General features: G+C 37.6%; 1 protein-coding gene across 1 annotated transcript in view; it reads left to right on the top strand.

Moving 5' to 3' along the window:
• Positions 1 to 24,168, top strand: part of klf12b (Kruppel-like factor 12b) — a 262,738-nt gene that overhangs the window by 61,356 nt on the left and 177,214 nt on the right. The window lies entirely within an intron of this gene.

The raw sequence follows: 24,168 nt of genomic DNA, 5'->3' as shown, positions 1-24,168 counted from the left end.
ATACGGTGTTGACACTCCACCGCTTCCCCCTCCTGAAACGCCGGACGATGGACCAGAATCTCCTCGAAGCCGTCCGAAAGTCATTCTCCATGGCCTCCCCAAACTCCTTCCATGCCCGAGTTTTTGCCTCAGCAACCACCGAAGCCGCATTCCGCTTGGCCTGTCGGTACCTATTAGCTGCCTCCAGAGTCCCACAGGACAAAAGGGTCCGGTAGGACTCCTTTTTCAGCTTGACGGCATCCCTCAATGCCGGTGTCCACCAACGGGTTCGGGGATTGCCACCACGACAGGCACCGACCACCTTACGACCACAGCTCCGGTCAGCCGCCTCAACGATAGAGGCACGGAACATGGCCCATTTGGACTCAATGTCCCCCACCTGCCTCGGGACATGGTCGAAGTTCTGCCAGAGGTGGGAGTTGAAGCTACTTCTGACAGGGGACTCTGCCAGACGTTCCCAGCAAACCCTTACAACACGTTTGGGCCTACCAGGCCTTACCGGCATCCTCCCCCACCATCGAGGCCAACTCACCACCAGGTGGTGATCAGTTGACAGCTCCGCCCTTCTCTTCACCCGAGTGTCCAAGACATGTGGCCGCAAGTCCGACGACACGACCACAAAGTCGATCATCGAACTGTGGCCTAGGGTGTCCTGGTGCCAAGTGCACATATGAACACCCCTATGCTTGAACATGGTGTTCGTTACGGACAATCTGTGATGAGCACAGAAGTCCAATAACAAAACACTACTCGGGTTCAGATTGGGGGGGGTCATTCCTCCCAATCACGCCCTTCCAGGTCTCACTGTCATTGTCCACGTGAGTATTGAAGTCTCCCAGCAGTACGAGGGAGTCCCCAGAAGGTATGCCCTCTAGCACCCCCTCCAGGGAGTCCAAAAAGGGTGGGTACTCCAAACTGCTGTTCGGCACATACGCACAAACAACAGTCAGGACTCGTCCCCCCACCCAAAGGTGGAGGGAGGCTACCCTCTCGTCTACCGGGGTAAACCCAAATGTACAGGCTCCAAGTTGGGGGGCAATATGTATGTCCACACCCGCTCGGCGCCTCTCACCAGTGGCAACTCCAGAGTGGTAGAGAGACCAGCCCCTCTCAAGGAGATTGGTTCCAGAGTCCAAGCTGTGCATTGAGGTGAGCCCGACCTCCTTGGCCCCTCCCATAGGTGGGGAGCCCATGAGAAGGGGGACCCACATTTCCTGTTCGGGCTGTGCCCGGCCAAGCCCCATGGGTGCAGGCCCGGCCACCAGGCGCTCGCATTCGAGCCCCACCTCCAGGCCTGGCTCCAGAGGGGGGCCCCGGTGACCCACGTCCGGGCGAGGGAAAACACCATCAAAATTTTTTATTCGTCATAGAAGGTTTATTGAACCGCTCTTTGTCTCATCCCTCACCTAGGACCAGATTGCCTCGGGTGGCCCTACCAGAGGCATAAAGCCCCGGACAACAGAGCTCCTAGAATCATTGGGACATGCAAACTCCTCCACCACGATAAGGTGGCGGTTTGAGGAAGGGATAAACATATTAATGATCATTAAATACAGAATAAAAGTTGAGAGTTTACTTGAATTGCATTGCTGTAAATAAGGAGTAGGAGTCATCAAATATTTGAACTAAGGCCCATTCTCATCAAGCAAATACTATTTGAGCTGCACCAGGACAGGCACCCTCACCCTAGCCCATAACACACACACACTTTACTGGACACACTCCCCTATTCAATCCAAATCACTCCAATCCAGTTGCCCCTTCATGAACATCACACACACTAAGTCAGCTCTGACTTGTCAAATGTATATCTTTGCAAGATAAAGAATCAAGTATATGTTACACTGAATTTTTAATTATTTTTTTAAATATATATGAAAAATAATTGTACCTAATAAATAAATACCTAAAATAATTGTCGTGTAACTTTTTTACTGTTTAGCCAGTACATAATATTGAAATTCTGTAATGCTCAGCTGGCTTGTTTCACCTGCAATGAAAGACTTGCTGTAATAATAGAGTCTAATGTAAAAGACCACAATCTTCAGACCAAGACAATTTCATTTTACTCCATCCACTACTGTCACAAAGTAGATTCCTTTAAAAATATATTGGTTATCTAATATTTTTTTTTTTTACTGAAAATTGCCTTTATTCTTTCTTCTTTGATATCAGAGAACATTTTTGGATGTGTGTTTTCATTATTAATAGTATCTGAAATTAAGTATATTTTGTTATTGTTAAATATTCATGGTTCCAGAAGTCACATTGATTGATTCATTAGAAAACATCGAGACAGACCATTCTGTATCCAAGATTGTTTGAGAATTTAGGTCCTCCAGATTGAATTATGGCATAAAACATCCTTGCGTGCTATTACTACTATACTTTTGCTTTGCATTTTGGTATCTGGTTATTAATCCTCCCAGGTTTCGGCTTTTTTTTGTTTTACTTTAATTCATTTCCTGATCCTTTTGATAGCTTTTTTTTCTAGAAGGGGACATGGGTTTTTAAAAAAGCAGGTGGGCATGCTTGTGCTGTGACCCAATAGAACTCCTAGTTCTTTCTATGGCATCTAAAAGAAGAAGGGTTTTCTTTTTCTCGCTTAGCCTATTTTCCTCAGGAGCAGTACAAAAACAGCCTGATCAGAGTTTGCTAGTGGTAAATCAAAGGATAGTGATGGGTACATTTATTAAATATGTGAAACAGGTATCTCTGTCACCTGCAACAACTGCAAGTCATTATCATGTTGTAGCAGAGAATATCCACAGTCAGGTGATAGATGATGTCAATCAGGCTGATCATATATATCCTTGCTATTGATGAATTAGACAACTTGGAGGTGGTGCAACTATACGTTTTATGCCCGCGCTTTCAATTAAGAAGAATTCATCGAGGATAGAGCAGACACCTGAAGGGGGTTAAGGGTGCCTAGGCACCTTTTTTCTTTTGTAGTAAGTGTCACGTTGAACTTTCTTGTGCACAAGTACTAAATCTACTCAGTGGAATTTTTATTGACTTAGCTTTCACTGTTTTCCAGTCCAACGTACTGAACTGTTTTGCACAGGTCATTTTTTGCTGCTCCAGCTCACACAACACAATTTATGTTTCCTCACAAGCCAGATTCGCAAAACAATATTTTTTAAATGTTAATCCAATATAAGCACACTGTATGTGGAATATCTGTAACAATTATGAAACAAAGCTCAATTTAGTTACTAAACAAACAATACACACTGAAAATGGAAATCAACAGTAAGTACTAATACAGAAACACTGAGAAATGACTGCAAAAGTTTGTTCTAAATCTATGCAATCTACTGTTTTTATTTTTCTCTAAAGCACTGAAATATACAACTGAGTCAGTGTAAAACAAACGGGTTAGTGGTTATGTTGAGCAGAATTCACAAAGCACAAGTTGAGTAAGTGACAGTGTTTAATATGCATAAATTATGACAAGAGATTTGCTTTGATAAGCTCCCTGATTGTGATTTTTCTAAAGTTATTTTAAATAAGTGATTCATGTGTGTTTCCGTTTGCCTGTTTATAACCTTATGGCTTTGGATAAAAGATTTTCCTTACACACATTATTTTCTCAAACAAAAGACAAATATGTGAGGCACTGCAGAACCAGCCACTTGACATTTTAAACACAGTTTGTAGATTCCTGGAGCCTTAAATGAAGTTGTTCATAAAATCTTGTATATATTAAAAGGAAAGTCAACCTAGGAGTTTGGATAATATGGTTCATATCCCAAACATTACATCATGGATACATACATATTTCTTATTTTTCCACTGCTCAGTGACTTTTTTTAATTAACATCATTTCTCTTATAAATATTTTTTAGCTCTGATATGTCTTTGTACTGCAACAGAGTTTTGTTCTTTTAAAAGTAAAGAATAAAAAATGAATCCCACTTTTTTCTAATTTAAGTAGAAAAACAGCATACAGTATGTCAACTTATATGTTAAATAATGTACATCCGAAAGTGATTTTAAAATTGTTTAATCAAAAGGAGTGCTCTGGCATAATTTATTTATTTTTTCCTCTTCTTTTAAATGTTCTGATTAAGTAGAAGGGTGTGGCTTATTTTGGTTGGTCAACTGAAAAAATAGCATCTTTAGCTTCATGAAGCTTAATTAGAGTAAAATTTGCCCAAATTGTGACTGACACGATATCCTGAGAAATATAGCAGTGCAGTCTACATAAATGACACTTTACGTTTGGGAAGGATGTAAGAGTGGTCAGTTCTGAGATATCACATGTTTTAAGTATTTTAATGGAATTGGGAGACAGTTGTCAGGCTGATATTTCTTGAAAATTCTTGATTATTTCCTTTGCCAATGCAGTATGCATGTATTACTGACTTATTTCACAAGAGTCAGTGGTTTTTTTGAATCGATGAGTTCTGTCATTTATGTGAAACCTCTAATAAACTTTCAAGTGACTGACAAATGTTTTCATTTGAAAATGCAATTAACCTTTTTGTTCATTTTTAGTTTAAGTATCCATCTATCCATTATCCACTATATATTAAAAGACAATGGAATTCTGCAGCACCTTTATTCATTTGTATTTATCCCTTGATTTTTTACACCAGCTTCATTCATTGCATAAGCACTAGGAACAAGTGTCTTTTCCAGCTATACAGACTACAAACCATGGTTAGGACATTGTTCCATTGCAGACAATCTAATGCAAACATTTACTGTATACTGCAATAATTTACAGTTACTGGTTACGTTGTATATTATTCGCTATTATATAAGAAGAGGCTAGTTGGAAAGCAACATGGGCATTTATAAAGAGAAATGAATACATGTATTTAGATTTATGTATTGTTATTTATTGTTTATTTATTCAAAATTACTACTACACTGGACTACGTTACTGCCAAATTATATTAAACTATTAAAATGACCTGCCATTTGGGCTCATCACTAGCGAAATGAAATGTAAGGAGCACAGTGTCAGATGAAGCATTTAAATGATTAGTCAGTCTACTTCCCAGTGTTCACCTGTGGTCACAAGCTAAGGATAACGACCAAAGGAGGAGACTGTGAGCATTAAAATGATGTTCTATACTGGGCTGCTAGCTGCATTCTCCATTTGAGAATGAAGAGTACAATAATATGAAAGGACATTGGAGTAGACCTGCCCTTTACCTGGATCATAAGAAAACCGCTAAAGTGGTTTTGCCACATATTTAAGATGCCCCATGCATGCACAAGGCACAGAACACAGGGAAAAGACATGAAGCTAAACAAGCTCTTCATTAGCCTGGGAGTGTCCGGGACTTCCTCAGGAGGAAATGAAATAAGTTGCTGTGAATAGTTAGTTCTGTTCTGTCCTCTCACCAGGAAGGTCAGATGTGATTTGAAGTGTATGAATTAATTTAGCAGTTTGTTTTTTTTCCATTCATTTATTTTTTAATTGCTTTTGTAGAATATAGTAAAGATGCTTCACTTGATTTTACTCTTTACTTTAATACTGAAGATACAGTGGTCTGTTAAGTGCATGGGGCACTGATTTATTTAGAATACACAAAAGTGGGGGTTATCTTTCAAAATAAATTTCATCACGTGCTTGAAGCCAAAATTTTTACATAACAAACAACAAATTTTCAGCAGAGAAAAAACCTATCAATGAAGTGTGAGAAACTAATATACCTTACTATCTGTATGTGCTGATCTAACTTAGCTTTTGGCATGTGATTAATGCTAATAAAGTTTGCTTTTCCAAAGTCTTTTCTGAAGTTAGGAAATTTGCCATCTTTATTTTTATTATTTACTGCTACACCGTTTTGTTCTTTATGATCATTACCATTGTGCGGTTTGGTTGACAGGGGCGTGTTTCCAGACATCATATTTGATTATGGCATCGACATGGCCATTCATAAGCCAGTCTCATGGAAACATTCACTGTGCAAGCTTATGGATACTAAAGATTGCAGTGATTTTCTTTAAAAGACTTTTTTTCTTTCTTGTTATGACTGATTTGTTTTTGGCTAGAGGTTTGCCTTCCATCCATCCATCCATCCATTATCCAACCCGCTGAATCCGAACACAGGGTCACGGGGGTCTGCCGGAGCCAATCCCAGCCAACACAGGGCACAAGGCAGGAACTAATCCTGGGCAGGGTGCCAACCCACCGCAGGACACACACAAACACACCCACACACCAAGCACACACTAGGGCCAATTTAGAGTCGCCAATCCACCTAACCTGCATGTCATTGGACTGTGGGAGGAAACCGGAGTACCCGGTTGGTCTAACACTAGTGCTCTGTCTTTCCTGGTTACGATCCCTGTCTTTACTTGGCAATGCTCACTTTCTGATCCTTAGGAAAGTCTGCTCACTTCTCTCCTGCAGAGCAGGGCAAGTTATAAGATAGAGATTCATTACTCACCTCCATTCAGTGATATTTGCCTTCTCATTTCTTCTAATTATGCATCATTCAGGTTCACCTTACACTTGTACACATTTATAGTTTTTTTAATTTCTTTATTTTTGTATTTTACTGTGGTTCATGTCAGAAAAAATTTGCTCAAACTTTTTTTTTTTACTCAGTAGTGCTACAGTATATCACAGTGTATTCAATTATGATACACTGAGTGTCAGTGACTAAGCAGTAACTTTTATATAATCCCTTTTGGAGTAAGTTCAGAGTTGCAGCTAAGTGAAGTTCTTATGCAGTTGGTAAGAGATTTTAATTTCTTAACACTGCATGTTAAATCATCACAGGAATCCACTTAATATTTACTTTGATAGCTAAATGAAAGCTATCTCAGTAGTTGACTCTCCGCCCTTACTTTTGAGAACTCTGATAGCAGTGCTGATGTAGTGGAAAGAAGCAAAGAGAAAGTTTCTGTACACATAATCTCATTTTTTGTTTCTCATTGTCTAAAAATAGCATACCCCTATTGTAATGTGATTCACTATTTAATGTATAATTATTATTTACATTTTTTTTTATTTAAAGTGAGTTAGTCATTTTCTAACCTCCTTTGTCCTGAACAGGATTGCAGTTGGCGCTGGAGTCTATACCAGCTAACATAGGGAGCAAGGCCTGGAACAAACCCTGCAAAGGGTGCCAGTCTATTGCAAGGCAAATACACACTAGGGCCAATTTTATGTTGCCAGTCCACCTTACCTGCATATTTTTGGACTGTGGGAGGAAGCCTGAGCACCTGGAGGAAACCCACTCAGACATGGGGGGGTGGGGTGGGGAGGGGGGCGGTGTTTGGGGGGGGGGCTTAGGATGTGAACCCTGGTCTCCTTACTGTGAGGCTGCAGTGTTATATTTGTTTATATGTAATGAATTCACAATCATGAAACAGAGTAAACAAGGTCAGAAAAGTTTGGATAATTACATCAGCAGGGAATTGTCTGTCAAGATGAGAAAACGTGGATTGCAAAACAGACACAGGTAATGAGAGGAATTAAAAAAAAGAACAACTTTACAATCACTCCTATATATATACATTGAATGCTTTAACAGACTGTGGAAGCACATTTGCCAAAATATTGTATTTTTAATTTGTTCTAAATGATTCAGTGCATGTGTAGTAAACTGCTTGTTTTCTTATACTAGATGTTTAATACTATATTTTAAATATGCCTGTTGTTACATTATAGATATTAAAGAGACTTGAATGAGCACAATTTTGTCAACCTTTGCCTTAATCTCTAACTTATAAATGTTATGTCACAGATTATCTTACTTTGGTTATTTCTGTACTTCGTAGTATAATGATATATGGTATAATAATTGACTTGTAATAATTTGCTATGGAATTTCAATACCTTCATCTTTGTTTTATTTTCAACAAGACAACAATTTAAACATTATTTAGATTTAAAATATTACCTTTATATTTAAAACTAGTATTGATTGGTGAAATTTGCCAAAGTGCTTTTCGCAGTGAATATATGCTGTGTTTGCTGGTGACTTTGTTTGCCGAATATTTTCCTGGAAATTCACTGTGCGGGCGACTCAGACAAACATATTTTTTCCCTGTGTCCGATGTTGCTTTGTGAGACATCACAGAGCTGCACCAGCCATGTGCAGAACCTTCAAGCATGTGTACTGTAAGACTGTTGCTAATTTACTTTGTCAATATGTCAGTATTTGAACCCCACATGTATTTAAAAAAAAAAAACAACTTTTTTTTTTATTTTCATTTCTGGGGTACATTAGATGACCATAATGAGGATATTCTGAGTACGGTTGTTTGATATATAACTCTGAGTATGTTAAATTCATTTTAATAACCTGGTTATTCATAGAAACCTAGTTTTAACAATGCCATGTATACCCTTTCTCTGGTTAGAGAGAGATAGATATTGACCTTTGAGAAACTGAGTTAACACATTTAGATTTCTTTGTGAATAGTCTGTTTATTTGCCATGTAAACCCTTAATCAGGCTATACTTTAATGATTTTGTAGTAAGTACATCAAAGTTATTACATTTAATGAAAACTAAAATCAAAACTGAAACTATTAATAAAAACATTTTCATAAAAATAAAATAATTAACAAAACCAAAATGAAAAACTGAAACAAAATGAAACTGTTAAAATAGCCGAAAAGACTTACTGAAATAGAATCATTTACTTATTATTATTTACTTAATATTTTTATTTTTCATAACAACTGGACTTGCGCAACGGCTAACCTGGGCAGCAGGGGTCCTGAAATTAATCATAATATATTAATAAGAATTTCATATTTTGGTTTTTGAATACATACTCCTGCCGTTAGACTTTAACCCTTGTAACCTTTAACTTAAAACAGAAAGTCATTCACAACCCGCATATATTCACCCAGTGATTAGTGACTGGTGATGGAGTGCGGAAGCTGACACAGCATTTGCATTGACAGAGCAAGCTGAATGCGGCCGTGTAAAGAATGTGAAGAAGAAAGTGATTTTACTGTATGATAATGATAGTTCTTCAGGAGCTGATAGTTACAGCATGATAGATTCTAGTTCAAGTGTTAATGAAGCACACTAAGCTGATTATTTTGCTCTGAATATGCTTGGCAACTTTCAAAGCTGCAATTCACTGGACTGCTGGGGCTCAAGAGAGAAATATTAGATAAGATAATCCCTTACAGAATTTATCTGTTCATTAATCACGGCAGCAATACACCAGTACACTCTTAGCCTAATTCCAGGCTACATGAGTCTGATGTCTGTTAAAATGAGCTGCTGCATTTCTTGGCGCTTCTTGTATACCAAGAAGTAATTCAAACGCCTGAAGTCGGAATGAACTCTTCAACAAAACCTTTACACTATGGACAGAAAAATCACGCGTGAGTAATATTTCAGTAAATCCATAATGAGCAGAGCAAGAGCAGGTACCAGGATTACGGACTGGCATAAAATGACAGAGACAGCATCTGAGATTAAGAACAATATATACATTATCTAAACCTGTTTATCCATAGCAGGATCACAGGAAACCTGGAGCCTACCCGCAGCAGGTGTATTTAAGGCAGGAAAAATCCCTGGTATGCGATATGAATGATAAGGCTGATGTTAAGAATAAAAAGAATATGATATTTCAACTATCTGTTTTGAGAGAGAGAGAAAAAAACATTGAAAAAAGGGAGACAAATATTTTAAAATATAATTCTGCTAATGGATTACTTTCATAATATTTTGAGTTATGAATATGAACTAAAACAGATAAATTAATGAACATAGAATAATATATAGAATAAATACAAAAAGCCATTAATAATTTTGTTTTTCATCACTTGGCAGACTCTCTTCGCCTAACTACCTTTGTTTGTATCGCTTCATTGTTAAATGATGTTTTTAAAGCAAAAGTGATTGGTCAGCAAAAATATGCTGATCTTGTATGATGACCTAGTCAGTCTCTCGAACAGTGCTGTTTTATTTTGAAAAACCGGGTGTGGTCTCCCCTCGACTTTCTTGTATACTCAGATATGGGGATGGATATTTGAGGACTAAACCGCAAGACAATGATTATATTTTTATATTATGTACATTAAAGAACCATCAACAACAAATCAAATTAATAATATATTGAACAATTATTATAAAAGTAAAGTTGAATAAATCGAACTCTGCAACTGCATGAATAAAAAAAAATAAATTGAGTATCTGTTCAGGTAAAGTACCACTTCCGGGTGAAGAATTTGGCCCAAAAGTTAATACAGATCACCAATTGTGCTGTAACAACCACATGCCGAATTTCATCCATCTATCTAGTTGCGTTTTTGAGTTATCATGTTTATACACACACACACACACACACTTCCAAAAAATGGTATTTTTGAACTCTGGGAGGTCTATAATCTCAAGATTCATCAAAATACAGAGGTCGAATTTTTTCATGATTACTATACTTTTTCTATACTTCACATATGAGAAAGTAAAAATTATTTCTCCTGTATGAAGTGGCAGGTGAATTGCTGTCAACAAAAAGCAGTCACCTGAGAAATAAACTGAAATGTTACTCACTCGTGATTTTTCTGTTCATATGGTAAACATTTTGTTGACCAGCACATTCCGATTTCAGCTGTTTGAATTACATCTTGATATACAACAAGCGCAAAGAAAGGCAGCACGTAAACCGCTTTGTATTTCACATGCTTCACGCACCCACATTCAGCTTGCTCTGTCACCGCAAATGCTGTGTGAACGCCCGCCCTCCGTCACCAGCCATCGTTTACTGGATGAATATGTGCGGGCGGTTCGTGGTGAAAGACTTTATGTTTTAGAGTTAAAACTTACAAGGGTTACAGAGCAACAACAAGAATATTCATTCAAAAACGAAAACTAAAAATATTTTAGTAAATTATTTTAAGTTAGTCTTTCTAGCTACTTTAAGAGTTTCGTTTAGTTTTAGTTTTTCATTTTGGTTTTGTTAATTATTTTATTTCAGTTTATGAAAATGTTTTTTTAATAATAGTTTCAGTTTTGATTTTAGTTTCCGTTAACTATAATAACCTTGCAGTGGAATGAGCAGGTCCCATTCTGCCACTTTGTGGCACAGATGGTGTTTGCCATAAGATTGGAACTTGCAGTGTGCAATTATTTATATTTTACTTATTGCTAGTTTGTGGCCATTTGTTATATTTTGTTTGTGGCCTTCATTTTATCTACATCTTTTGTTGTTTGAGACATGATGGCGCAGTGGTTAGCACTGCATCCTCACAGTATAGATCATATTTTTGGCCGCAATAATGAGTCCATCACAGTTGGCAATTCCTTCAAAAGCCCTCAGGGACAGTTAAGACCATTGCACTCAAAACTAGTTAATTCTTCCATCCCCACTGACTTCAGTCTCCTTCTCAGTGTTCAGTGAAGTTTCCATGATTCTGCTGAGCTTAAGGTTAGGCAGACTATGTGAGGTTCAGTCATCAGATAGATAGATAGATACTTTATTAATCCCAAGGGGAAATTCACATAATCCAGCAGCAGTATATTGATACAAAAAAAAACAATATTAAAGAGTAATAAAAATGCATGTAAAAACAGACATTAACTTTGAATAATGTTAGCATTTACTCCCCCGGGTGGAATTGAAGAGTCGCATAGCATGGGGGAGGAACGATCTCCTCAGTCTGTCAGTGGAGCAAGACAGTGACAAAAATCTGTCACTGAAGCTACTCCTCTGTCTGGAGATGACACTGTTAAGTGGATGCAGTGGATTCTTCATGATTGACAGGAGTTTGCTTAGTGCCCGTCTCTCTGCCACAGATGTTAAACTGTCCAGCTTTATTCCTACAATAGAGCCTGCCTTCTTAACAAGTTTGTCTAGGCGTGAGACGTCCTTCTTTATGCTGCCTCCCCAGCACACCACCGCGTAGAAGAGGGCACTCGCCACAACCGTCTGGTAGAACATCTGCAGCATCTTATTGCAGATGTTGAAGGACGCCAACCTTCTAAGAAAGTATAGTCGGCTCTGACCTTTCTTACACAGAGCATCAGTATTGGCAGTCCAGTCCAATTTGTCATCCAGCTGCACTCCCAGGTATTTATAGGTCTGTACCCTCTGCACACAGTCTCCTCTGATGATCATGGAGTCCATGAAGGGCCTGGGCCTCCTAAAATCCACAACCAATTCCTTTTGGTCTTGCTGGTGTTCAGGTGTAAGTGGTTTGAGTTACACCATTTAACAAAGTCTTTGATTAGCTTCCTGTACTCCTCCTCATCCCCACTCCTGATGCAGCCCACAATAGCAGTGTCATCAGCAAACTTTTGCACGTGGCAGGACTCCGAATCGTATTGGAAGTCTGATGTATATATACTGAACAAGACCGGAGAAAGTGTGTTGCTGACCACAGTGTCAGACCTGCAGTTCCCAAGACGCACATACTGAGGTCTGTCTGTAAGATAGTCCACGATCCATGCCACCAGGTGTGAATCTACTCCCATCTCAGTCAGCTTGTCCCTAAGGAGGAGAGGTTGTTTTTCATTGTATAGTATTTAAAACATATTTTTAAGACTAAAACTGATTTTCAAACTATATCTGAATATACATTTTTCCCACCAGTCTTTTTCTGTATCTTGAAAATGTTGCGCAGTACTATATGTCCTTTGACTTAAAGCTGTAGGAGATGTATTACATTTTAAATTGATTTTTGTGAATGTAATTGTTTTATTTTTTCTTCAGACAGTTTCATTTCAGTGTTCAGTATAGGGACATGTGAAACATTTTTTTTGCTAGCCTCTAAATTTATTTGCAGTGTAGAAGACTAAGTTGCTAATATTTTTGTTACATTTAGTGTATTAAGAAAGTACTGGAAAGCAGGAAATGTGACACTTTAGGCATCTCTCTTTACTTTTAGTAGCAAAACGAACATCAACTATTTTTATTTTTATCATTCTTAAAGGATAATCATATTTAATTGTTCCAATAAATTTGTGATATGTACTTAAATTACTTTAGTAGCTATAAGACGCATTTGTACATACACTTATGTATTAAACTTATATTTTTTGCCAACCAATCAGACTCTTCCAGCTGTTTTTTTAGTAATGAGCTTTTGCATTACATTTGTTGAATACGCATTTATGAAAGCCAAGAAAAAATCAAAATATTTTCTTGAAAGCATCTTTCAGTTTGCTATGACCTCATATGTTTGTATTCAGAAATAGAATGAAGTTTATTGCATGTCCCTGAAAAGCATTATGCCTCATCTTACAAACTAAAACAGTCTATCTCTCCAGAGTCTGAGAAAGGAATGTGTTGTTTGTATCCAAAATCTTTTACTCATTTTTATGCCAAAGGAAAATTTGCCTAATAAAATGGAAAGTCTGAAGTAATTCACAATGAGCCAACAGTGATTAAACAATAACTATGTCCAACATTCACCAAAGATAGGGCAGTGCAAGGAAAACTCTGAGTCTCCTTTTCTTGCAATTACATTTTAAATCTTATTTTTAAATCATGCGGAATAGCAGTCTTGAAAAATATTTTTTGTTTGTGTCTTTTATTTTCCCTTTTACTGCTCTGATAAGGGTATGTTTCTGTGCCACAGAATCCTGTCAGAACTAGATCCATCATTGTGGATAACTGCCATTATACTTATTATTGCTATTGCTGGAATACATAGTCTTTACAACCAGAAGAGTACAGCACTGCAAATATTATAATTCAATTACAAAGTCATTTTTTCCTTTTAAATTATTTAAGATATTTTTACTTTTCACATTGTTTTACCATAAATGAGAGGAAATCAGTTCTGTCTTAACTATTAGTTGTCAGAGTGTTTACCCAATTGGTTCTGAAAATACAGCACAATGTTCACCCAACTGGCATGACTGTTTTGTTTTAGCTTTTATGTTCTTGTAGAATATTGTTTGTTCTTTTTTGCCTTTAAAACATTCTACCTCCTAATACTTATATAGCATGGTAGTCATTTTTATTGTTTATGTAATTCTTACCCAAAGCATTCAGAGAAGTTTTGTATGTAAATCAGAATTAAGAGTCAAGTTTTGCAGTTTAATACACAGCAAGCCCAGAAAATTTCTTTCGGCCAAAGTGAAGAATCGGCAGCATTCAGATTGGAACAAGAAAGGGATGCATGGTGTTAATTTAAAAAATGCATCTAATTAAATAAGAAATTTGCAATTTTTAAAACTTGTGGTGTTTAGTGAAGCATTATTTATATATTACAGTAAACAGTTAACAGTAGCCCCTTGATTTACTTGCTACTTAATTTTGTTATCTACAATTCATAGCAAATCTTTTATATGGTGAACTGCATTAGTAAAATGTGATACAACAACATAAAGATGCTACCTTTCATCTCACTGCCAGGCAGTTAGTGCGCTTTGCCTGTTGCTTGCAAATTAAGTCTTCATAGATTAATTGTTTTCTGCTCACTGTTTCTGTAATAAAAACAATTTATATAGCATCTTTCCCGTGCTCAGGGTGCTTCTTGTGTTGTTATGAAAGACCAATGTTATCCTCTTATGTTCTGCTACACTCATTTTCATTGTAAAATGTTGCTAGAAGTTCATTGCTGGAACAAATGCTTAATTTACATCTGAGAGAATCAATATGTAGATTTCTAAAAACATGAATTTGAAGTCTTTCCCACAGCCTCTATCCCTCACATGCAATTTGTTCTTGATTGTACATTACATTTCTATTTTCTATAAATATTGAATAATCTTGATGTATGAACTGAATATTTATACTAGTTTCCAATATATATTAAAATGTACTTTTTAACTGGTTCAAGGCTCTGTGTGTCTACTGTGTTTTGCTTTTGTTTCTGGCTTTTGAATTCAGATTTGTTTTTGACTATGATCCTGCCAGACAATTTTGTATCTGTTCTACATTTGAAACACGTTGTTCCAATTGCATACCTCATGTCTGTGCTTGTATACTACTATGTTTAGGTCTACTGACTTTTTACTGCTGTATGTTTCTGACTATGTACAGTCCCCATTCATTGTCGACTAGAATCATACAATAAATAATTAAACATTGTCATCAGAAATCTTTTCTCCACGAACAGGATATGCATTTCTAAAATTGTGTTTCAGAAGGCCAACCACGCACACAGTGTATACAAACAGTATTTTTTTTTCTTATTAGACATTTCTGCATATTTACAGAGACCTTGAAAAGAGAACTGAAAACAGACACATCCTTTCAGATGTAAAACATATGCCATATTGAAGCCTGGGCCAAGTAGGCTGTTTATATCTAATTAAAAAGAGAAAATAAGACAATGGATACATATTTGACATTTGAATTTTTTAATTGTTTCAGCTACCTGAATATTACTCTTTGAATTTCTGACTGCAGCAGTGACCTCTTATTTGATTTAGCTGATACTTGAAAGTTTTCCAGTTTTTGCTGCAAATACTTCCCATTTTTCAAGCTATTAGTCTGCAGCAGTTTGAAGCAATTGTTTGTCAGTGATGGCAATGACACTGAAATTAAATGCACTTTTTAATCCTTTTTAATGGTAAAATTAATGTTTAGCTTCTGTTTATCTAGTAATTTTAAATCAATAATGCAACCTGTGAGTGCCCTGATGTGGTGAATTTGAAGTGGTCACTACCATGCTTTGGCTTCAGTTTAAAAAAAAATGTGTTACTGTATATATTTGAGAATCTACAGCTTAATAACAGCTTCCATTTTTTGCATTAGTTTTAAAATTTTAAAGTAAAATAAATTAAATGAGAATTCATGGTTATAGGGCCATGTATTGTTAAGAAATCAGTGACTTTTTACCTTTATTAGTTTTATAAATTTACATTAGGTCTGATTCTAAACAATTAAGAATAATATAAGTAATACCATATTTTATTAACAAATTCAACTTCAGTACCATCCCCAATCTATTGAAAGGTCTTTTAAATCGAATAACTCAATATATTATTGTCATTCAATGATATTAAAGCATATAAGAAATCATTAGATGAAAGGTATTCTTACTTAAGCACAAAATTAATAAATACTAGCAAAATACCCGCTTACAATGTGTAAGTACTGCCTTACAATTTTTATTAAGAAGAAAATTAAACCTTTTTAAACTGAGGGAAAATATACCAATAATTATTTGTTAAGGATCTCTTTGTATACCACTTTGTCAGTTCGGCCCTCCGGTAGTAATATGACCAAGCTGTGCACTGAGCTTGCTCTTGAGCATGCAACGCACAGTTGGCCATGTGAAAAGTAATCTTGTCTCAAATCTCACAGCTTGGATTGCTGCTGTCATAATCGGTGTGAGTTTCATGGTTTGTTTCAATTAGGACAGTATTTGCAGGACTTGTGTTGAAGTGACATTTGGCATCTGTCAAGCGTTGTAAGCATACAACCGGTTTCATCGATAACTTCACATCCAGCTTTTGAGAGTTTAAACATTCATAAACATCAAAGTGTCCACTGCTGAAATTGTCACCTGTGAATCCAAGATGTTTAAGAGGCATTGGCGGTTGTCAAAAGGTGTAAAATATTTGGCCATTTCGGTACACTTGAAAGCGACAACCGAACAATATAGCGGCAGCCATCAACTCACATGCAGAATCATAGGTGAAGGGCTTAAGCATTTCACTCTTATAGTGCTCCTGTGTAGTATAATTATCTCTTGTACCGTCATCAGTCCACACCTTGAACTTGTCCCAGTCATTCAATACACAAGACACAATGTTCCTCCAGATATCAAGAGTGAGCCTGATATGGCCGTGCAATATGTAACAAAGAGAATGGAAAAGGCAGGTGCCATCTCCGGGCATGGAAACCACTCGGTAAGTGACAGTTCTTTGATCGATTGTGATCACCTTCTTAGACATGTTAATGGGGGTATGGTTAGAAGAATAAAGGAAATGGGTACCTGAACAATGTAAAGTAAGTCTAAAATACCTACACAATAACTATAATCATAATAAACGAACAATAAAACAGTGAAGAAGCCATGGATTAAATGAAAAGGCTGTAGTTATCAGCAGGGAGACTTGAATCCCGTGGCGAAGCAAGGAAGGGAATGTAGAGACCGGAGCGACGGACAGTTTTATATAGGCAGGGGGGACCCAACGCCGCCTCACACGGTGACCTAGCTGCAGGCTATGGACATACAGTATATATGTACGTAAGTAGGATTCAGTTAGCGTTGGGAACCTGCGTACCAAATTTCTTGAAGATGGGCCCATAAGTAACAAAGACCGTTGAAAAGTTCAATATGGCAGCCGACAGTGGAGTACGTACATTGGTTTCAGTTAGCACAGGGAAGCTGCCTACCAAATTTCGTGAAGATGGGGCCATATATAAAAAAGTTCAACATGGCGGACGTTGTCGACCGTTATCGACCGTTACGTGTAGAATTTCGAAATGAAACCTGCTTAACTTTTGTAGGAAAGCTGTAAGGAATAAGCCTTCCAAATTCCAGCCTTCTACCTACACGGGAAGTTGGAGAATTAGTGATGAGTCAGTGAGTGAGTGAGTTAGTATAGATATATATTTTTTTTTTGTTAGCGAAATGATGAAAACTGCTTTTGTATTTAGCATTGTTTCAGATAGATACATTACAGAAAAAACAGTATGATAGCTTCTAATTATAAAAAGAATTTTATTGTCTTTTATGCCATATGTATTATTGATACATATTTTTATAGAGCCCCTCCTTGAGCCGTCACCTTATCGTGGTGGAGGGCTTTGCGTGTCCCAGTGATCCTAGGAGCTATGTTGTCCGGGGCTTTATGCCCCTGGTAGGGCCACCCAAGGCAAACTGGTCCTAGGTGAGGGATGAGACAAAGAATGGTTCAACACCTCCAATGAAGAATAAAAACTGTGGACGACATTTTCCCTTGCCCGGACGCGGGTCACCGGGGCCCCCCTCTGGAGCCAGGCCTGGCACCTTATGATCCCCTGAATATCTCTTAAAGGATATGGATATCTAGAGACTCAATAGACTAGGCACATAGCATTGGTGACAAAGGGCAGCCCAGTATTGCTCTAACTTGTAAGGCAAAGTACTCAAGAGTTATTATTATTTACACACATACGTATTTGTGGCCTGGACTGTGATAGTTGAATACATGCACAAAAGTTGGATCTAAACCAAAGTGTACATATTATAGTAAATTGCCATGTCTGTTCAGCTCTGTCAAAGGATGAGATGTTTTTTTACATTCAGAGATCGTATCTTGGACTAGAAGTTCCAAGCACTAAAGATTTCCAAAGTAAGTAGCCCTAAACTATTCGAATAATGCCAACTGGGGTTAGCACTGTCAAACCCCAGCAGGTAATAAGGGCAAGCACCTAATCTTTAGAAAATAAAAAATATATTCTTCCCAAAAAAGACTTCCCATCACAATGAAGCTCTACAAAATGCAATTCCTGTAACATGAAGGCAATCCAAATCAAATAATTCCAGGTACAAATTCCAAAAGCAAAGTCAAAAACATAGCTGAAGGCTGAAAATACAGAAATCCAATAATTTACAGAAATAGCAATCAACACAAATAAACTTGCCTACTCCCAAGCACAGTCACAACAAGCCACAAGGAACTGTGGAAGACCCTTCAGATTTATAGGGCAGAGAGGAGTTTCTGGTGGTGATTGGCAGGTGGCCCCACCTCTTGGGGAACCATCCACGAAATACATGGAACATAACAAAGGCAGCTTATACAGATAGACAAAAGCACAAATAAAGAAAGATGCTTATAAACATAAATAAAAAAATCCACAATGAACAAAAGAGACCTAAAACATGAATTTTAATGCCAGCAAGGGGTGGAACCCTGGCTGAAACATCATGACAGATAGCAAGACCTTGAAAAGTTCAGTGGCTGAAGTAATGTACAGTGGGATGCAAAAGTTTGGGCAACCTTGTTAATAGTCATTATTTTCCTGTATAAATCGTTGGTTGTTACGATAAAAAATGTCAGTTAAATATATCATATAGGAGACACACACAGTGATATTTAAGAAGTGAAATGAAATTTATTGGATTTACAGAAAGTGTGCAATAATTGTTCAAACAAAATCAGGCAGGTGCATAAATTTGGGCACCACAAAAAAGAAATGAAATCAATATTTAGTAGATCCGCCTTTTGCAGAAATTACAGCCTCTAAACGCTTCCTGTGGGTTCCAATGAGAGTCTGGATTGTGGTTGAAGGTATTTTGGACCATTCCTCTTTACAAAACATCTCTAGTTCATTCAGGTTTGATGGCTTCCGAGCATGGACAGCTCTCTTTAACTCACACCACAGATTTTCAATTATATTCAGGTCTGGGGACTGAGATGGCCATTCCAGAACGTTGTACTTGTTCCTCTGCATGAATGCCTTAGTGGATTTTGAGCAGTGTTTCGGGTCGTTGTCTTGTTGAAAGATCCAGCCCCGGCGCAGCTTCAGCTTTGTCATTGATTCCTGGACATTGGTCTCCAGAATCTGCTGATACTGAGTGGAATCCATGCGTCCCTCAACTTTGACAAGATTCCCAGTCTCTGCACTGGCCACACAGCCCCACAGCATGATGGAACCACCACCATATTTTACTGTAGGTAGCAGGAGTTTTTCTTGGAATGCTGTGTTCTTTTTCCTCCATGCATAACGCCCTTGTTATGCCCAAATAACTCAATTTTAGTTTCATCAGTCCACAGCACCTTATTCCAAAATGAAGCTGGCTTGTCCAAATGTGCTTGAGCATACCTCAAGCGGCTCTGTTTGTGCTGTGGGCGGAGAAAAGGCTTCCTCTGCATCACTCTCGCATACAGCATCTCCTTGTGTAAAGTGCGCCGAATGGTTGAGCGATGCACAGTGACTCCATCTGCTGCAAGATGATGTTGTAGATCTTTGGTGCTGGTCTGTGGGTTGACTCTGACTGTTCTCACCATTCGTTGCTTCTGTCTATCCGGAATCTTTCTTGGTCTGCCACTTCGAGCCTTAACTTGAACTGAGCCTGTGGTCTTCCATTTCCTCAATATGTTCCTAACTGTGGAAACAGAAAGCTTAAATCTCTGGGACAGCTTTCTATATCCTTCCCCTAAACCATGATGGTGAACAATCTTTGTCTTCAGGTCATTTGAGAGTTGTTTTGTGACCCCCATGTTGCTACTCTTCAGAGAAAATTAAAGGAGGAGGGAAACTTACAATTGACCCCCTTAAATACTCTTTCTCATTATAGGATTCACCTGTGTATGTAGGTCAGGGGTCACTGAGCTTACCGTGCCAATTTGAGTTCCAATAATTAGTTCTAAAAGTTTTGGAATCAATAAAATGACAACGGTGCCCAAATTTATGCACCTGCCTGATTTTGTTTGAACAATTATTGCACACTTTCTGTAAATCCAATAAACTTCATTTCACTTCTCAAATATCACTGTGTGTGTCTCCTATATGATATATTTAACTGACATTTTTTATCGTAACAACCAACGATTAATACAGGAAAATAATGACTATTAACAAGGTTGCCCAAACTTTTGCATCCCACTGTATATTATATTGAACATTCAAATGTTTTGTAGTATTGAATCTTGAAAAGTTATACTGTAGATGGACATACTTTCTTTATTCAGTTTTTATTGCCATTACCAAAATCCTAATATTGTTCAGGTTTTCAATGGAATGCACATTCTAATGGTTTTTTTTATTTTAATAATGACTTAAGTAAAAGTCTTTCCTCTTTACCTTCATAAAACATGGCTAGCATCCTCAAATTTACTTTATGAAGTAGTATTTTATAAAGTTATGTCTGTGCCTTCAGCTTTCTTACACTAAAGATGTGCAGGATTCTTGAATCTCTGAAAACCACAGAGTATTATAAGTCTCCTGTAAGCATTATGTATTGCGCTTTGGCCTTTCTGTTTTTGTGTTAATTAAGTGATTCAACTTTCAGGGAATTCAGATATACAGTATCCTCTTTAATAAAACCCCTGTGTGCGTCCAGGTGTCCGTGTGTGTGTGTGTGTCTTCTGGCATTGCACCATGCCCCGCCCATGCGCACGGCACCGTGGACGTACACACACTGGAAGCTGGGCACACAGTGAATGCCCTAGCCATGGCCGTGCATGATAAGAAATAAAGGACATCATTGCTGGGGAGAGTGCTGATTGGGTAGTCGCGGCCGAGCACATAAAATCCATTGCTGGGGAGATGCCACACATACAATAATCAGCTGCACGTCAGCACAGATTAAAATACTTACTGGGGAACTAAACAGTACTTGCTAGGGAGATGCCACGGGCATGATTATCAGCTACATGCCACACATTTTATCAGTTGCTGAGGACACTCTGCTGATTGCCCACTGTTGTGACAGAAAATTAAAGTCATATTGTGGACATCAAAGCCAGTATTACTGTCAGAGAAAATTACAGGCATTTTACGGAGATACAAACCAGTATTACTGCGCGAGAAAATTAAAGACACACAATACAGTGACGCATATTACAGCCACATACAAGCCAGTATTACTGTAAGAGAAAATATTACGGACGTATCTACTAACAACATGCCACCCAAAAAAAAGGACATGTCAAGTAGGACAAAAGACCCAGACAAGCAAATCCTATATAATGCAACATCTCCTGGAAGAACGATCAACTCAACAAGTAAGCATCAACAAAAGAGAGGCGGAAAGACAAAGAAAAATACGAGCAAATAGATCGATTGAAGAAAAAGAAAATGACCGTCAGAAAAACACTAAAAGAGAGACTCAAAAGAGCAAACCTTAGAAAAAGTTGCCATTTACTTGCCAGAACCAGTATTCAGCCACAGTCAATTATATGTTGCATTATCAAGAGTTAGAAGTTTTTCAGATGTTGTTGTCAAGGTTGTAGATGGCCCTGAACAAGGCAAACGGTTGCCAAACTCAGACGGAATATTTACAAGAAATGTTGTCTGTAATGAAATTGTATAGAAAAATTTCATGAGGTAAAAAAATAGAAAATTTTACCTAAATATCTTCTTCAGATATTGTGTCTTACAGATTGTTACAAAGTTTTACACTAAGGCAATATTAGTTATACTTACTGTATTGTCATATACGTTTCTATGTTATTTATTATTATTATTATTTTACTTTAGGCTTCTTGCAAAAATATTTTTGACAAAAAAAAAAATTAAGACCAGAAACAAATGGCAAGGGACCTTGACCTCATCCTATTATAGACTGTTCCTACTAATGTTTATGCACTACTGTTCTAGCGCCCGTTATTGTAACAGGCTTAACACTAGAATTACCAGAGTATACGAAAAAACTCGTAAATCCGTCCCACCTTAAATCGCTTCTTAAAACCGTTCTCACCTCTCCGCCAGCGTCTTTTGTTAATCTAAATGTGCTGATAAAAGAAAAGCTGCAAGTAGCCGGCTATTCCATCCCTCCACCGACTTAGAACGTGCACAAACTTCTTCCAGCTCATGCCTTGATTGATTTTCTGGGAGTGAAGTGGAGTTTTAGAGTGGAAATAACAGATCGTCGTTTGGAACACACGCATTTCATGTCTGTTCCGTTTCTTCAGTAATCTGTGTAAACACATTGTTAAAACAGAAACGTTTTTTATATTCTACTAGTAGATGAGAAAATGTAGGCATAAACTATATAATGTATGAAGCCTGAAGTCCAAATATCAAAGAAATATTTTCACAGAAGGTACAAATCTAACACAACAATTACGCTTTTATTCAAAAATATAACTGCAGAAACAAAAAGCCGCCTTAACATGCGACATTGAAAGCCATTTATTATGACTGTCTCCTTGGCGCAATAGAATCAGCAGCTGACTGGGAATCGGAAGGTCCTGAGTTCGATCCTGCCCCACTCCTTTTTGAGAAGTAAACTGCTCTTAGTCTTACTATTGTAGAATAAAAACATACATCGGCTGTTACAGACTGAAATCAAATAAAATAAAATAAAGGTTAGCTTTGTTTTTTTTTTTTAGTCAGTTTTATTATCTCAGCCTCGTTCACGTGCCCAAACACACCCCACCCCTGCATCTGACACTGCAGTTTTCACATAGACGCTCCCTTCTACAGAGCAAGAATGCACATACCATTGCTTGCATACTAAAGTGTCAGCAGGCACTTTTCGTGGCATTACACACAGTTTTGAGCATGCCCTCTGCACACTACTTGTGACTTTAGGCTTTAGGAAATAAGTAAATAAATAAAGGTAAATCATGTCATAAAATGATTTCTTCAAAACGTTAGATGTTATTTATTTGGCACGGACATGCTCAAAAAATACATGTGTAATGCCACAAAAAGTGCATGCAGACATATGTCTATGTGAAAATGCAGTGTCAGATGCAGGGGTGGGGTGTGTTTGGGCTCGTGAACGCGGCTGAGATAATAAAACTGACTAAAAAAAACCAAAGCTGACCTTTACAAGTATCATAAATTACACCGGCTGTTACAGACTGAAATCAAATGTATGTTATTATTCTAAAATAGTAGGACTAAGAGCAGTTTACTTCTCGAAAAGGAGTGGGGCAGGATCGAACTCAGGACCTTCTGATTCCCAGTCGGCTGCTGATTCTATTGTGCCACGGAGACAGTCATAATAAATGGCTGTCAATGTCGCATGTTAAGGCGGCTTTTTGTTTCTGCAGTTATATTTTTGAATAAAATCGCAATTGTTGTGTTAGATTTGTACCTTCTGTGAAAATATTTCTTTGATATTTAGACTTCAGGTTTCATACATTATATAGTTTAAGCCTACATTTTGTCATCTACTAGTAGAATATAAAAAACGTTTCTGTTTTAACAATGTGTTTACACAGATTACTGTAGAAACGGAACAGACATGAAATGCGTGTGTTCCAAACAACGATCTATTATTTCCACTCTAAAACTCCACTTCACTCCCAGAAAATCAATCAAGGCTTGAGCTGGGAGACGTTTGTGTACGTTCTAAGTCATCTGGGGATGGAATAGCCGGCTGCTTGCAGCCTGATTTTTATCAGTACATTTAGATGACAAAAGACGCTGGAGGAGAGCTGTGAACGAATTTATGAAGCAATTTAAGGTGGGACGGATTTACAAGTTTTTTCGTAGGCTCTGGTAATTCTAGTGTTAATGTCTAGTATAAAATATTACAGTATCCCTTAAGTATGTTAACTTTTTCTTTATGAGTAGTCACTTTAATACATCTACATATGTGCACAGAACAGGTCATCCACCTGAAGCTAAGCTTATTTGGGCCTGGCCAGTATTTGGT

This window comes from Polypterus senegalus, chromosome 2, assembly GCF_016835505.1.
Source record: "Polypterus senegalus isolate Bchr_013 chromosome 2, ASM1683550v1, whole genome shotgun sequence".
NCBI classification, from domain to species: domain Eukaryota; kingdom Metazoa; phylum Chordata; class Cladistia; order Polypteriformes; family Polypteridae; genus Polypterus; species Polypterus senegalus.
This window is presented reverse-complemented; position numbering and strand designations above follow the sequence as displayed.